The sequence below is a fragment of the Cataglyphis hispanica genome, chromosome 7 (assembly GCF_021464435.1).
Source record: "Cataglyphis hispanica isolate Lineage 1 chromosome 7, ULB_Chis1_1.0, whole genome shotgun sequence".
Taxonomy (NCBI): Eukaryota; Metazoa; Arthropoda; class Insecta; order Hymenoptera; family Formicidae; genus Cataglyphis; species Cataglyphis hispanica.
This window is the reverse complement of record NC_065960.1, coordinates 194,403-209,724: the sequence shown is the minus strand read 5'-3', so window position 1 is coordinate 209,724 and position 15,322 is coordinate 194,403. Positions and strand designations below refer to the sequence as shown.

Here is a 15,322-nt window from a genome sequence, read left to right as displayed (position 1 = left end):
GCATGTGTACTAGTTCTAACTTAAAAAAAAGAAAAACTTTAAGCGTTCCTTAAAGAGATGGCTGTAAATATTTTCTCATGCATCTAAATGTTAAGTAAATCTTTTTATCTATTTATATTTGTTTTATTATATCACTGATCCATCACAAAGTACAAGCTTATCTCTGACATAAGGTGCGCAAGCCGTTCAGGCGCGGATTATCGCGTATAGTTGGATAATTCGCAATATAAAACGAGGCAGAGATTATAGTAAGTGTATGGTCAGCCCCGGTATAAGATCGGATAATATGTGGACACTTCGTGTTCTCCGCTCGCGCGGCAGCAGCGAACACGAACTGAAGAATGAATATTCAACAGTAAACACTGGTTACGCTTGTAGAGGGTAAGGGTGCTGCCGAGTACCCGATCCAGCAGAGCGAGGTACCATGACTCCGTGCGGACATAAACGCAGTCTCTCGCGCGCAGAGAGAGAGCTGAGAGGGACGTTGTTTATGATATTACATCTATAATACCAGTCAAGTGGCCAGTGTCCGGCCATCGCCGTAATCTCCTCTGCGCCAGGACCCGCAACCCTTGCCCAGATACAGCACGTCGCACCCCGTACTGAAATTATAATAATGTTCGGTACAGCCGGGCAGCTACTGCACCGCTTTAACGCCTTTCCTCAAGTGCTTCACGAGCATAATGTCGCACACATTAAAGCTTTTTGCGAGTCATCGGGGTTATATACATCGCGCCGTACAGCATAAAATTTGCGTAATTTGAAGAAAAATAAAAATATTTCACATGTAACATTTACTCATATGTATACTAACTACACATAATTACGACAGCATTTATATATTTTTGAATTCTTTAAAAAAAAATTTAAGTGTAATATGTAGTATATATATTTTATTTTATTTAATTTGCATATAGTATATAAGAAACTTTTTAACTTTTCTCTTTCTAATTTATCTTTAGTATTATTCTTAACAGTTTTTTTTTACATTGATTAAAAATACGGATAATGATTCAAATTTTATATTTTTTGAACATATTTTAAAATAGCTTTATTAATTTTACAGTTCTATGACAAATTTTTAATCTAAAGATAACATTTTTATTAAAAAAGTTGATATAAGTTACGAATTATAAAAAAGTCAAATAATTCAAAATCAATTAATTATTTTTATATTTTGTTCAATTCTGTAATCGATTTAAGACGGAGCAATAATCTAAATTATTCTCATATTATAGAAATTTAATCTTGTTTTAAAAATAAAAAATGATCTTTTATTTTCTATTAAAATTTGTTATAGTATGTAATATTTTCTCAAATCCTTACAAACTTAAATTTTAGATAAATATTTGACTAATAATAAGTAAAATATTTTTCTGGAAATTAAATAAGTTTAAGCATTAGTTAATTTAAGATTAACATTGATATACTTAAGCAAGCATTAGACTGGATTTCGAAATATATAAATTTGGAACATGATTAAATAATAAGAATAGACTAAATAAATAATAACAATTATGTGAGAAATAAAATTGTCTTTATGAGTAAAAAAATATTTTTTTTATTTAAATAAATATTTATTTTTATCATACACACACACATAGATATTGTTTTTTATAATAAAAAATTTCATTCAATGATCACAATATTATTCAGCTAGAGTTAAAGTAAAAATTTCAAGTAATCACATTAATTTTCACCCACATTTAATATTATAGTAAAAATGTATAATTTACGATTATAACTTATATTTATATTGATTTTTCAAATTACAATATATGTAAATGTTTATGCTAATAAACACTTGTAGTATATTGTTTATGTATATTTAAGTTAAGTATTTAAATATATAAATACATTTCTTATGGTACAAATTTATACAAATGCATATATATATATATATATATATATATATATATATATATCGAATATGAATATGTATATTGTATATATTGCATATATTTATCGTTAATGTATTATGTATGTATTTGTTTAATAATTTCTAACAATAAATACATGCTAACATATTAATGCAAAAAATATTTACACCAATTTCTTATATAAGATGTATTTTATTTATTTTTAAACATTTTTAATTAATTATTAAATAATAAAATTATTTAATAATTTTAATTATACTATAATAATATTAATTAATAATAATTTCTTTCTTTTGATATTTGATATGTGACCTGCTTTAAAATTGATGAACATTGATAAACAATCAATAAACATTTATCAAGAACATTAGATTTATTAGAAGAATTCTTTTTTAGAAGAACATTAAATTATATTTGTATTATAATTTATAATAAACTATAATTGTAATTTTTACATTAAATTTAATAATTAAATTACAATTTTTTTAGTAAATAAGATGCTAATTTAATATTTTCTAGATACTTTCAGATACATTGTAAAAAAAATATAGAATAAAAAAATGTAAAAGTAACAATTGTGATTTTTATATAACTTTTATATAACTTTTATTTTATATAACTACGTCCAATTTAGCAAATGACTCTGACGTGATTGTACACAGTAACTTATTTGTAATTAATATAATGATATTACCGATGCTGTCTGCTGCAGAAGTTGGTGTCCGAAGGACAAACATTGCAATGGGAGATCGGTGTTTTGATTCTGGCTGTTATAGGGAAGACATATATCACTGATTCACCCCCGTCCTATAGAAGGCAGAAGTTAGGGTGGTGGTGCTGGGAGGGCTGAATGGACGTGCAGAATTTATTGCCCTTCTTGATATATATGATTATTTAAATCTTCTTCTTAAACTTCTTATTACATTATTTAATATTAGCACTTTGGAGATCCAAAATTATCACTTAAACAGTGTTCAAGTAATTTTTTTTATTTTTATATGCAATTTTGCTGTACATTTAAAATAAAGTCAATCCGGACTGTATTTAATTTGAATCAATGGCAATTCGGATACTGTGGAATAAATGGCTATTTGAATCATTTTTTCATAATATTATATTTGTTATAACATTATGAATAATTTTGTTTTAACTATATTAATAAAGAATAAAATCTATTAGCATATTAAAGCCACAATTATATGTTACAAATAATACTCAAAATATAAAGCGTGCTTGAACAATCCATGTCTGTATGCGATGATTTCCTTTTTCTTGCTTTTTTCTATGTTTAGAATCTTGAAAGTTTTATGCTTTTGTTACTAAGAGACGTACACAAGTCATCGTATATGCCTGCCGATATCGGCCTATCATTTTCCAACGCGCTCATCAGCTCATATATTTTAATTAATAACGCAATAATTATTGCGAATTTTGCAAAATGGTACAGAACTTTTCGACTCAGTTTGGCCAAATCTATCTCTACTTTTTGTTTGATCAGTTAGATGTGGGACGGATATATATATATATATATATATATATATATATATATATATATATATACATATATATACATATATGTAATATATTGCAACTAATCATTTTTGGACAAAAAATGTTTGATGTAAAAGCTGTATATTTTTTAAAGTTGTGCGTCCCAACATTTTGACGTTATCAAGATAGTCTAAAGATTACTTTGAAATTTTTTAATGAAAATCTTCATTTTTTTGTTGCATATATATGCAAAAATGTTTAGTTTTCAAGATATTTAAGAATTTCGGAACTTTTTATGCACCCTGTATATACTGAGAGATAAAGAATAGAAACACTTTGTGAATACTAAACTTTATCGACGAATCATCCCGTTCACGGATTGACACAAGAGGTTGGATTCTGTTCGTGGTAAGAATATTCGAAGCACATGGTTACATTTCACGCCTAATTTCTCGCGAATTCTAAGCTGAATATTCTTTGTCCTCAATCTTATGCGGGCTATGTGTCATTTATCTCATAGGCGTTGGAAATTCTTACTGCGCTTACAGAATTTTTTTCAGTATTTTAAATTTATATTGATACTCTTATGAAAAAGACTTCTTTTATTATATTGCATTTTTTGCGCTAAAAATAGTATATTATTAAGATCATTCAATAAAACATTAAAAGCTATGTATATGCTTGTGTGATTTTGAATATAATATATGTCCAATATATAATTATCATCGTTTTATAATTAGTTTATATATTTATTTCATATATATTATATTTACAACAATTTTTTCATGTAGTTTTATAATTACGTGACAAAAATATTATTTTTATATAAATATATCTGAGCAAGATGGAGTTTCCAAAGCCGATTACATTATAAATTTATAATGATAAGAGAAATGATAAAAACACTATGCCACAAGAATAAAAATTATAGACATATGTGAATAAAATATAAAGTGGCTCAACTATTTCTAAATAAAATAATTGAATTCCTCCCTTTGTTTTGTTCTTTGATAAAAATTTCAATTTATTTTTTTCTTTGTACATATAATCTACACATCAATTGCTTTTAAATTCATAAAAATGTATAAAATTAGACTTAGGTATATGCATGAGAATATGATATAGATAATAAAATTTTAAGTCACGAAATAGATTTATCCTTTAATAAAAACATATCAAAAGATAGAGAATAAAAGAAAGAGAGAATTAATTCTCTAATTACAAGCCGGTTTGGAAATGCTTCTTTAAAAAAATCTAAACTTTAAAGATGTAGAAAAATATAAACTTCATCGCTCATTTAAATTTGTAAATAACTTCTAACAAATTTTTGATTTAAAGATTGAATAAATATAATATAATATTTGAATAAATATTTAATATTAAAAAATAGAAAAAAGCGATAAGTTCTCTTCAATATTTTTAATAAAAATATTTGTATTAAATTAATCGCGCGAAATTTGTCATTAAAATGAAGGCTGCGCATATTATATAGAACTTCATACATATTTATTATTTAAAAATACATACAAACAAATAAATACAATCAGTACATATCTCAAGATAAGACAAAATAAAGAATATTTTAGTGTAATTCCGAAAATAAATAGTTTTAAATCTAGACTTATATCTTTGTGAATTACATATAATAACTTTATGGAAATTATAGAAAATTCCATAGAAAATTTATTTAATCTTTTTATCAAGATTTATAAAATCCAGAGTTTAAGATCCAGAAAATTTTTTTTTGTTTGTTTTCAATTCTAGAATATACTGGTAATAGTTAGCCAGTTCTTGGAACTCTGTATATTAAGGATAAGTATTTGCAGATTACATTGAAAAGAAACAAACATTAAAATGTAAGAATTATAACTACGGAACTAAAGATTTAGTTAAAGATAAAGTAAGATATCGGAATAAAAATAATAAAAATAATATTCTGATATTTAATGTACTTTAAATGTTTCTAATTATTATTCTCATAATATAAATAAATAACATAATATGATATAATACATAATTGAATTGTACAGCTAGTATATCTATTTATTGTATATAAAAAATATTTCTATTACGCTATAGTATTGTAAAGTAATCCAACAATAAAATATATAATATATAAATGTATAAATATATAAATATATAAATATATAAATTATAAATATATAAATATTATAATATATATAACATGTATAATATATATAATATATGTATATAAATATATAATTAAAATTGTTTGATACTATAATACTGTATAGTGTAATTTAATAATCTAATCTATAATAAATATACTCAAAATTAATAAATATAATAAAAAGAATATAATTATAAAAATAACAAATATAATCAAAATATTTTGAAAATGTTTTGTGAAAAATTAATATAATTTATTATATGCATATATTGCATATACTATAATAAATTAAGCCATTCGAAGAAAAAAAATATTTTTTTGGTCAGAACATGTACTATGCTTTACTGTGTGTGTGTCTATATATTTTCTTTTTCCTTGATGTTTGTACGCATGTATGTACATGCATGTGTACACACGCACGTGCACGCATACATGTACACATGCGGGCCTAGAAATTCATTAGGGGTATCTGATATTTCTGGTGGGTGCTTCGCGCCGGAATAAATCATACGTGCGGGCGGTCGAAAGCGTTTTGCCGGTACGTCGAGCCTTCTTTCTTGGTGCACGCACGATCTATCCGTTTTATCTCGATCGTAGCGCGATAGAATAGGGTGGCAGGCATATACGCATACGAGGGCGAGTGCGAGGACAGTAAAAAATAAGGGGAAAAGAGGGAGTAAAAGAGAGCGAGGGGGAAAGGGGAGGAGGTGCGGGGGCGGGAGAAATGTCCTTTAGTAGCACACGAGAACGAGAAAGAGGGTTAAACGTTCGTACGTGATCCCAGCTTAAATCGTTCGTGGACATCGAGCAAATCTCGTTACCGAACCGATCCCCTCTCCCCTCCTTCTTCGACTATCCTTCCCTATCCTACTCTTTGCGCGAACACATCTCGAGGGGGTGGTTTATATATACCCGACTTGAGGCAGGAGACCTCGTCTAAGGAGCTTCTCATTCCGATCGGCTCAATCTTACCAGCATTCGTGATCAACGAGGCATAACGTCTTGCCGTATCTACTTACGTAGATTTGAAATTAATTTTGATATATATTGCGCGATTGAAAATTCGCGTTTGATCGTGATCAATTGCGAAGACGATGGACAGATCTTCTTCGGAGATTATGACAGTGGAGAAATCTCGGATAAAAATTCAGATGGCTATGTATATGCAAGCACAACAAAGACCACAATTTTATTTCAACAAGGGATAAGAATGTAACATTATATTTGCATGAGTCTAATTATGAATAAAATAGACGAGTTTATATGAAATGCTCAAAATTAGCTCTTTATTTTAAGTCTTTACCAATAAAGAATAATAATGTGCAAATGCATATACTTAGGTGGCAAGAAAATTTTTTTACTTGAATATAATAATAATAACTTTTAATATAATAAAAGCTAAGCTGTAAATCTTAAATAAATAAATAAATATATATATTTTTTCTTTAATTTTTATTTATTTGTTTATAAAAAACAAAATTAATTTTGGATAAATTCAGTTAAATAGAATATTTCTAAAGTCAATTATTTTAATTCTATGTCATTTTTAAAATTTTGCTTAATAAATAATGAAATAATAATGAAAAAATTAATTGTTTATATTGTCTATTGATTAGAACTTATATTGATGATATCAATAATTTTTCAAAGCCATTGTAATGTTGACTGTTACAATTTATGCTAATAACATAAAAACTAATAATACAATTTGTAGTAATATTTAATATAATATAGAGAAAAAACGTTCTTATTTTAAAAAGTAAAAAGTAAAAACTAAAAGTCTTAATTAATATGATATATAAGACTATAGAACATATCATTAAGTGTTTATTGCAACAGAATCTAAAAGAAAGGGTATAATATTTTATTAGATCGAGTAATTATTCGAAATTATCACTTGATATTTCTCGAACGATGGCTTACAAATTATTTAAATACTTATATTCATGTATATATATATATATATATATATATATATATGTGTGTGTGTGTGTGTGTGTGTGTGTGTGTGTGTGTGTATGGGTATGTGTATCGTTACGGTTACAGCTATTGTGAATTATTCGTATATCGTATTCGAATTAATTTCAGCGTGCAGCATCATAAATCAAAGGCGCTTGACTCTATAACGGGTGAGTCCTAAATCATGGCGCAGTAATTACAACACCGTTTGGCCGAATTTACGTGCGGTTATATATGTACCAAAACTATTTAATAAATGAGAGTATTAAATGAAACATTTTGTTTTGCATTAAGGTGGAAAGTGCAGTTCTGAAATCATATATAGCAAAAAAAAATTATCCATCTTTATATGTCTTTCTTTTAATATTGAATCAATTTAAATATATTCAAATGTTTATTAAAATTTTTTTTTATATGTTTGGCTACATTTTGATCAAATTTTTTGCCCTACTTGCTAAATAACTTTTTTTAAATTTTCATTGTTTTGAATAAAATTAACTTTTTTGGCAAACTTTTAATTGTACGCAAATTTTAATAATATTACAATTTTTTAAAATTAAACAATTAAATTACGTTTATTTATTTTTGTTTATTTTGAATATATTAAAAATATTGATAACAATTAGATCAGTGTTAAAAGATATATATATATATATATAATATATATATATATATATATATATATATTAAGATCGAGAAACATAATTATACGTATTTTTCAAAGATCTTTATGCTATTTCTATCTATTAAAATTTTTTAATTATTTAAACATTAAAAAATTATTTTATGCAGCTCAAAATATTCAAAAAGTTGTTTATTTTTTTCTTTAAGAAATAAAAAAAATTTGATATTTTTATTATTTTCAAGAGTGCACCTTTTTTTTAAATGCAAAATATGAATTTTATAATTAATACATATATTTTTGCTGCTTTCTTCAGATCTGTATTCATTTTTATAATTACGTTAAGTTTGTCAATATTATTTTTATAAACTTCATATTTTTTGAAATATTTATATATTTTATTATAACATACATTTATACTCAAATAAATGAATGTTATAATAAAATATATGATTCAATAATATTCTATCATTTATCTTATATAATGTGTTCATATCTAAATTATCTAAAATTAAATTCGAATTTTTTCCAGCGATAGGTCATGATAGAAGATGCACGTGGAAAAGAAAAAATGCGAATCGTGCGCGCGAACCACCCTCGATCGAGCGGAATACATTTTTCTTTCTGTTTCTCGCGATCGGAATAAAGGAGAAAAAGATATTCGCATGTTAACGGGAAAGAAATAAAATTGTGCGCGAAAGGCACGTCAAGCCACGTTTCCGTCGTACTTTGGAACGCGGGGTCGGTCAGTTTAAAGGCTGAGAAAAGAAAAGTGCACGTGAGGCGGTAGCATAAAGGGTCCGCGGGTCTCACAACAAGGCTAATTCGTAACACAGCCCTTTTACAGATCGACATCACGTATGGTGTTCGCCTGCAGGCACGATCCTGTGAAAATTCGCGTATTTCACTACATCTTCATATATACTTCAATGACGGAAAAACACAAAAGAACGTGAACTACACATATACATATAGAATATAGAAATAAAATGTGTGTAATAATGCATTGCTTTACAGAATTAATAAATGATATAGTTAAGAAAAAAAAGTTATTAATAAAATTAATAATTATTTTAACAATTGCTTAATAAAAAAAGAGGAATACTTTATTTATTGAGTTAAAAAAAAAATCTTTTTAACATGGATAATATACAGAATATAGAAGATCGATTTATAAAAATGGTTTTTCATTTTCATGTCACAAAATTTGAGAATTTTGTGGTTCAAATCTAAAAAAAATTGTTTTAACATATTTTACATAGTTGTTTAGACACTATGCATAGTTACAATATGTGTTGGATGTTAGAAAAATTATATTTAAAAAAATTAATAATTTAAATAAGGTATGTTATTAGAGAGAGAATGTTTTATTCAAATAAAGGAAAATAATATTCAAATTTGAAAGATGTAAATTTAAACATTAATGGTCACAATCAATAAAACATTTTTTATATGTTTATTTAGACTAAAGATTTTCTCAAAATGCTAAAATAAATTTCATGTCAAAATTAATTTATAAAAATTAATTATGCATATATATATATATATATATAAATATATATATATATATATATATATATATATATATAATACATTCTATGTTTGTAAAATGAATTATTTGTTTTTTATTTTTTTTTAATGTTTAATTTATTGTAAATAATTACGCTTTTTGAAAATGGAAAAAATTCAGTGAATATAAATAGTACAGAATATTTGCATTAATTATAGTTTGGTAAAAAACTACAAAAAATATTTGTAGAAAAATGTAATATTTTCCGAAGAATACTTTACATTTATAACACAATAAAAAAATTAATATTACAGAATATATACAAATAATATTAAAAAACGTATAAAGATAATAATAGTTACGAACGTATATAAAAGGCAAGGTATTATAGGTTTAATTTTCTAGAATAAAAGAAAATTATTAACAAATCAACTACGCATCAGTTATTTCTCGCTGTAATATTTTACAAGAAATTCATTATTTATAAGTAATAAATATTATAAGCTATCTTAGCAATTTTACAAAATTCTATGGACATAGAATTCTATGTCCGATGAAAATGGAAAATTATCGCTAACTTTTCTTCATCACTAAAATACCTTTTATTGTATACTAATTACTATAATCATAATACATATAGCTAACCGTGTGTGGTTTCCGATTGCACTTGCAATAGAAGAATTCCTGCACAGTTTGGAGCAGTCGTCGCGTCACTCGGTCAAGATTGCAGGAGACTCAATGACGATCGAATAGGGGAGTTGTTGGAGTAGGAGGGTGGTGACAAGGATGGATGGAGAAGGGGCAAAAGGAGAGAGCGAGAGAAGGGGTGGAAGTGGAAAGAGAAAGAGTGTGGCTAGTGATTGGATTACAGTCAGGGAGTCCCAGTGGACTTGCCAAATGACCGGGACAAATTGCCCCTCGCCTCTGGGAATACTTATATATCCAGCGACGATCGAGCTTCACATGTTTTCTGAGGTCCCGTAGGTAACCCTTGTACACAACGTTATTCTCGTATGAATGTCTATCAGTGCCAGTGATAAGTTACTTCGCACGTTTAACACATCTATTAACATAGATATTAACTGAATAATCAGATATGTGAGATCTACATTAAATGTTACTTTAATCTTATCTATTTTATGTGTATATGTTTGTAAATTGCTATAAACAGTAAAAATCACCTATATCTATTGCTTAGTTGTGTGTACTGCTTGTTTTATTTGCATTATTAAAAAACTATGATTAAATTCATTACTATAATCTAAATATCTTCCCATTTTTATTTTAAAGTTACTTATTACATAATTTTCTTATTGTATAATAATTTTTTTAACCAATAATATATATTGGAATATTATTGCTGTTGGATTATTTAAAAACTAAAATTTATTATAATAAATCTATTTTAAATAACTTTTTAAATAATTATTTTAAATAACTTTAAGTTGAGGATTTTTCAAGTATCATATATATTAACAAATGTATAATAAAATGTTTGAAAACGTTGATAGATCATGTAACGATCGAGTAAATTTTTATCTAGAAAGGATGTTGAAAGGATGTTCTTTTAAACTGCCTTAAGAAGATATATATACCATACTATTTTACAACATTAAAATTAAAACATTATATTTTCTAAATTAATAGATTTTTGGTATAAATAATCAGTATAAATTTAATAATTTTTATAAATCTAATAATTTTTATAATCTAATAATTTTTTATAAAGAAAAAACTAATATTAAAGTGAGGCATACTGTGTGTGTGTATGTAAGTGAGTTTGATAAAATATTTTGAAAAATCTTTATTTGTATGTGTGTATGTGTAAGTATGTTTGTGGTTTTTTTATTCATATAATTCCTAATATATAATTCCATCTACATGTGTGTTTTAATCTGTGCTCTATTTTTAGTATAAGCAAATTTTATAACACTTGATTAAAACTTGATAAAACTAGGTAGAAAGAAATTTCTACACGTTGATATTAAGCACTTTTATCTCTCTAACGCTTTCTCTGATAATGGATTCTCAATGTAATATAATAATCATAAATAAAATAATAAAATATATTATGTCACAATTGATACACAATGTAAAATTTCAAATTTATAAGAACAAAAGTATATTTAATTTCATATAAATTCAGATGTAATATTTAATTCCGTATATTTAAAAGAGTTATTTATTATACTATTAGGATTTATGTTTAATATTTTTATTGTTAATATTTTTAACAAAAAATTACTTTTATGAATATTATAAATCCATGTAGTTATAATTAATATTAAATTCTATTATCAGTTTATGTCTCAGAATAATTAATTCTTATGTAGTTTTATTTTGATCCGTTTGTGTGTGTGTGTGTGTGTGTAAAATGCAAAAAACAAATTTATATAATTTTTCATTTTAATGTTATGATTTAATTTAGTTACAATAACGAATAATTAGAAATTTGTATATTTTTAAGTTGATTACTGATTTGATTAAAATAACCTTAAGTAAAACAAAATACAATTACCGATATCAAATAAATTACCAGTCTTTACACAAAATGAATCCTGGTGACAAACATTTCGATCCTGAGACAATCGATAACAACGCGCGGATAGAATGCGATATGCTTGAGTATAGTTAAGGTACCAGCAGCGATTAGCTCGACCATTAAAGAGAGCGGAAACAAGGAAACGTTATTGCCTAGGAAGGGAATCAATCGCGTTATCTCTGCGCTCAATTAGACTCGTAAAGAATCGTGCCTAGTCCATTGGTCTTCTTTGCTTCTGCCATACCATGCGCAATCATCTCTTTGGTTCGTTTTTTTCTATCGAACACGTGGTCATTTCTTCCCGCGATGAATTCTCTGTAAAGATATACCATCAATCTTAACTTGATCGAAATCTTATAACGGTGCAATAAGATGTTCTTTGCGATAAACTTCCTTTATAATCAATTTAAGATAAGGAATATTTTAATTTGCAATATTCTATACATAAATAATGTAGAAAATTGGAGTTTTTAAAATTTTTTAAAGCGGTTTATAATTTAAGTTTGTGCAATTTTTGTAAACTGTAGTACCTATAATAGTATCATTCATTTTTGTATCGTTTCTATATGTATATGACATAAATAATTTTTATTGAGTTATTTAAGATGGTCCAAGAAGAACCATTCGTTTCAATCAAAACGTTTAATTAAAGAATCAAAATATTCACGTATTCTATTTCTATGTTTGATTCTCATTAGCTCTCATTAAGTAATCCATTTTTTCCTTGTTTTTATTTTACTTGTATTTACATATATTTTATAATATAATTATAAAACATCAATAAGATATTCTTTGATGAAGAATTTTTTTAAGACTTAATGCATATCAATAAATATGATGCATTAAGTAATCAAAAGTAATAAAATTTATTGAAAAGAAAATACTATATAATATTCTCTCGTTATTCGGTTTGTTTTTATTTTCAGATTAGCAGCTTCACAAATCATCGTTATCCAATCAATGAAACATAGTATCAAACTCTTGCAATTAAGTCATAGTATCCTTTTCTCGTGGGTAGGGGCGCGAGTAGGCGGTAAGGGAGGAAGGATTTACTGCTGTTTAACCCCCGGAAACTTCTTCGATAAATAAGCCATACAAGCATCGGCATTCGCTCGCAAGGGCGATGGAGCAGTTTGTTGTCCCAACAGAGGCGATCTGATTGCCCCGTTAGTGGACTCGAGTTAGCGCCAGTTCTGACTTTCACGAGTCCTCACAAGTTAAAGATTTTCGGAGTGTGGGAAGGTGACAGTGGGGAAACAGAGATAGGAGAGAAGACAAAATCCAAGCTCGAGCGTTGCTGTGGAAGAACAAAATTCGTTTCGGCGAAAAAGGCCAAGTGCAAACTCTTGATTAGCAGCATTTCTTGGTCCTAGAGAGAGTGCGAACAATCGTCGTCTAATTTACCAGCTGATTTGATCTTTCCTCCTCGATCACTTACTTTTCCTTTACAGATTTCCTTCCTTAGTAACTTATATAATAATTTTCTCACGCGATACTAACTTGATATTTTAAACGCATTGTATTTTTAATTTTTGTATGTGTGTGTCTCTCTCTCTCTTTCACATACATATAAGTAGAGAAAATTATGAAAATATAATGTAACTTGAAATATTCAAAGTTTCTTGTTCTGTAAATATAAAAAAATGTCTTATATTTACAAAATACTTCGTAAAATATTTAAAATTTTTAATATTTGGAGAGGGAGAGAGAAAGAGAGAGAGAGAGAATATTTAAAATTTTTAATATTTGCAACATTTTTATTTGGTATTATTTATTAATATCAAATACGTTTGAAAAGGAGAAATAATAGCTCTGTGAAATATTGCAATTAAAAATATATTATTTATTAAAGTATCAATTGTCTATTATATTTTTATTAAACATGACAATATGAAACATTATTTCAAGTAATGTACGATTAATCAGGCGTGTTTCCAAGATTTTGTTGATTGTCGTTTATCTTCAAATGTTTTCGATTTTATTCGATCCCAGTGGAGTTTACTCCCCACAGTGCATTACTTAATTGCTTTCATGATGATCTCACAGAAGAGCGAGTATTCGAAGATTCTTTGAGTATTCACGTGCTGGTATCAGAAAGAAAAAAAATTATCTATTTATTCCTATTCCTTGAATTATATTTCTAATTATTTATTATTTATGTAACACAATATGTATTATAATATAATTAATTAGATCATAATATGTGTGTATGTATACATAATTATAAAAAAAGTTATATTTATTATTATTTACAAATTATGTTTATAATATTGTGTCGTTACAAAAATTTTTTTGGACAGTTAAAACACACACTCCAAATATATAAAAAATTATTCAAATTTTTCTATAAATATAATAAATAAAAGTTTAAAAAATAAAAAATCAAGTTATTACATTAATGCATTCTTCAAAATATAGATATGAAATGAATGTAGTTAGCCATGTAGTTATGCATTATCAATTTATAATTGACTTGAAATAAATTAGAATTTTTTTAATTTGTATGTATTTGAGTATTTGATGTGAAGCACAATTTATAATTTAAAAGAATATTATATACAAATTTTTATCAATATAAAATGGCTTTCAAATTAAAATAAAATATGAAAATTTAGTTTACTTGGATTGCATTAAAACATACATTTTTACAAATCTTTATTATTTCAGCGTTTTTTTAATAATAATAATAAATGTACATATATCTTATATGATGTTAAATATGACAATGCATAAATAAATATTTAATCGTACAAGATTGAGTATAGACTAATAACCTATCATATAAATTTCTTCCTTATCACTTATGTTTGTAAAAACTTAATCGAATACTTACTCCATATCTTATCCGAATCTATTCCGAATATTATGACAAAAGTATAAAACAGCTGAAAGAGGCAAACATGAGACGCATTAGGAAACGTGCGTGTCCGCCGATGACTGAAATTCTTGGATCGAACCTGAAATATGTCTGCGGCAGTAAATCCTATCGGATGCTGTACCATTCTACCCCTTAGCAGTCCCGAATCGTATAACCGTATAGGGGTTGACATAGTCTGGGAGAGGGGCTGAGACATCGGAGCTTCGAATATATGTGAGGTCTTAAAGTTGCACTATAGTCTTGAGATGGGTTTAATATGGTAGCAGTCACATCGCTTTTACGAAATCTATAACTATAGTATTCTATTGA

At 26.4% G+C, this 15,322-nt stretch overlaps 1 pseudogene; it reads left to right on the top strand.

Moving 5' to 3' along the window:
• The first annotated feature begins 256 nt into the window (after window positions 1-256).
• LOC126850948 (uncharacterized) lies at window positions 257-13,523 on the top strand (annotated as a pseudogene).
• Window positions 13,524-15,322: the final 1,799 nt, after the last annotated feature.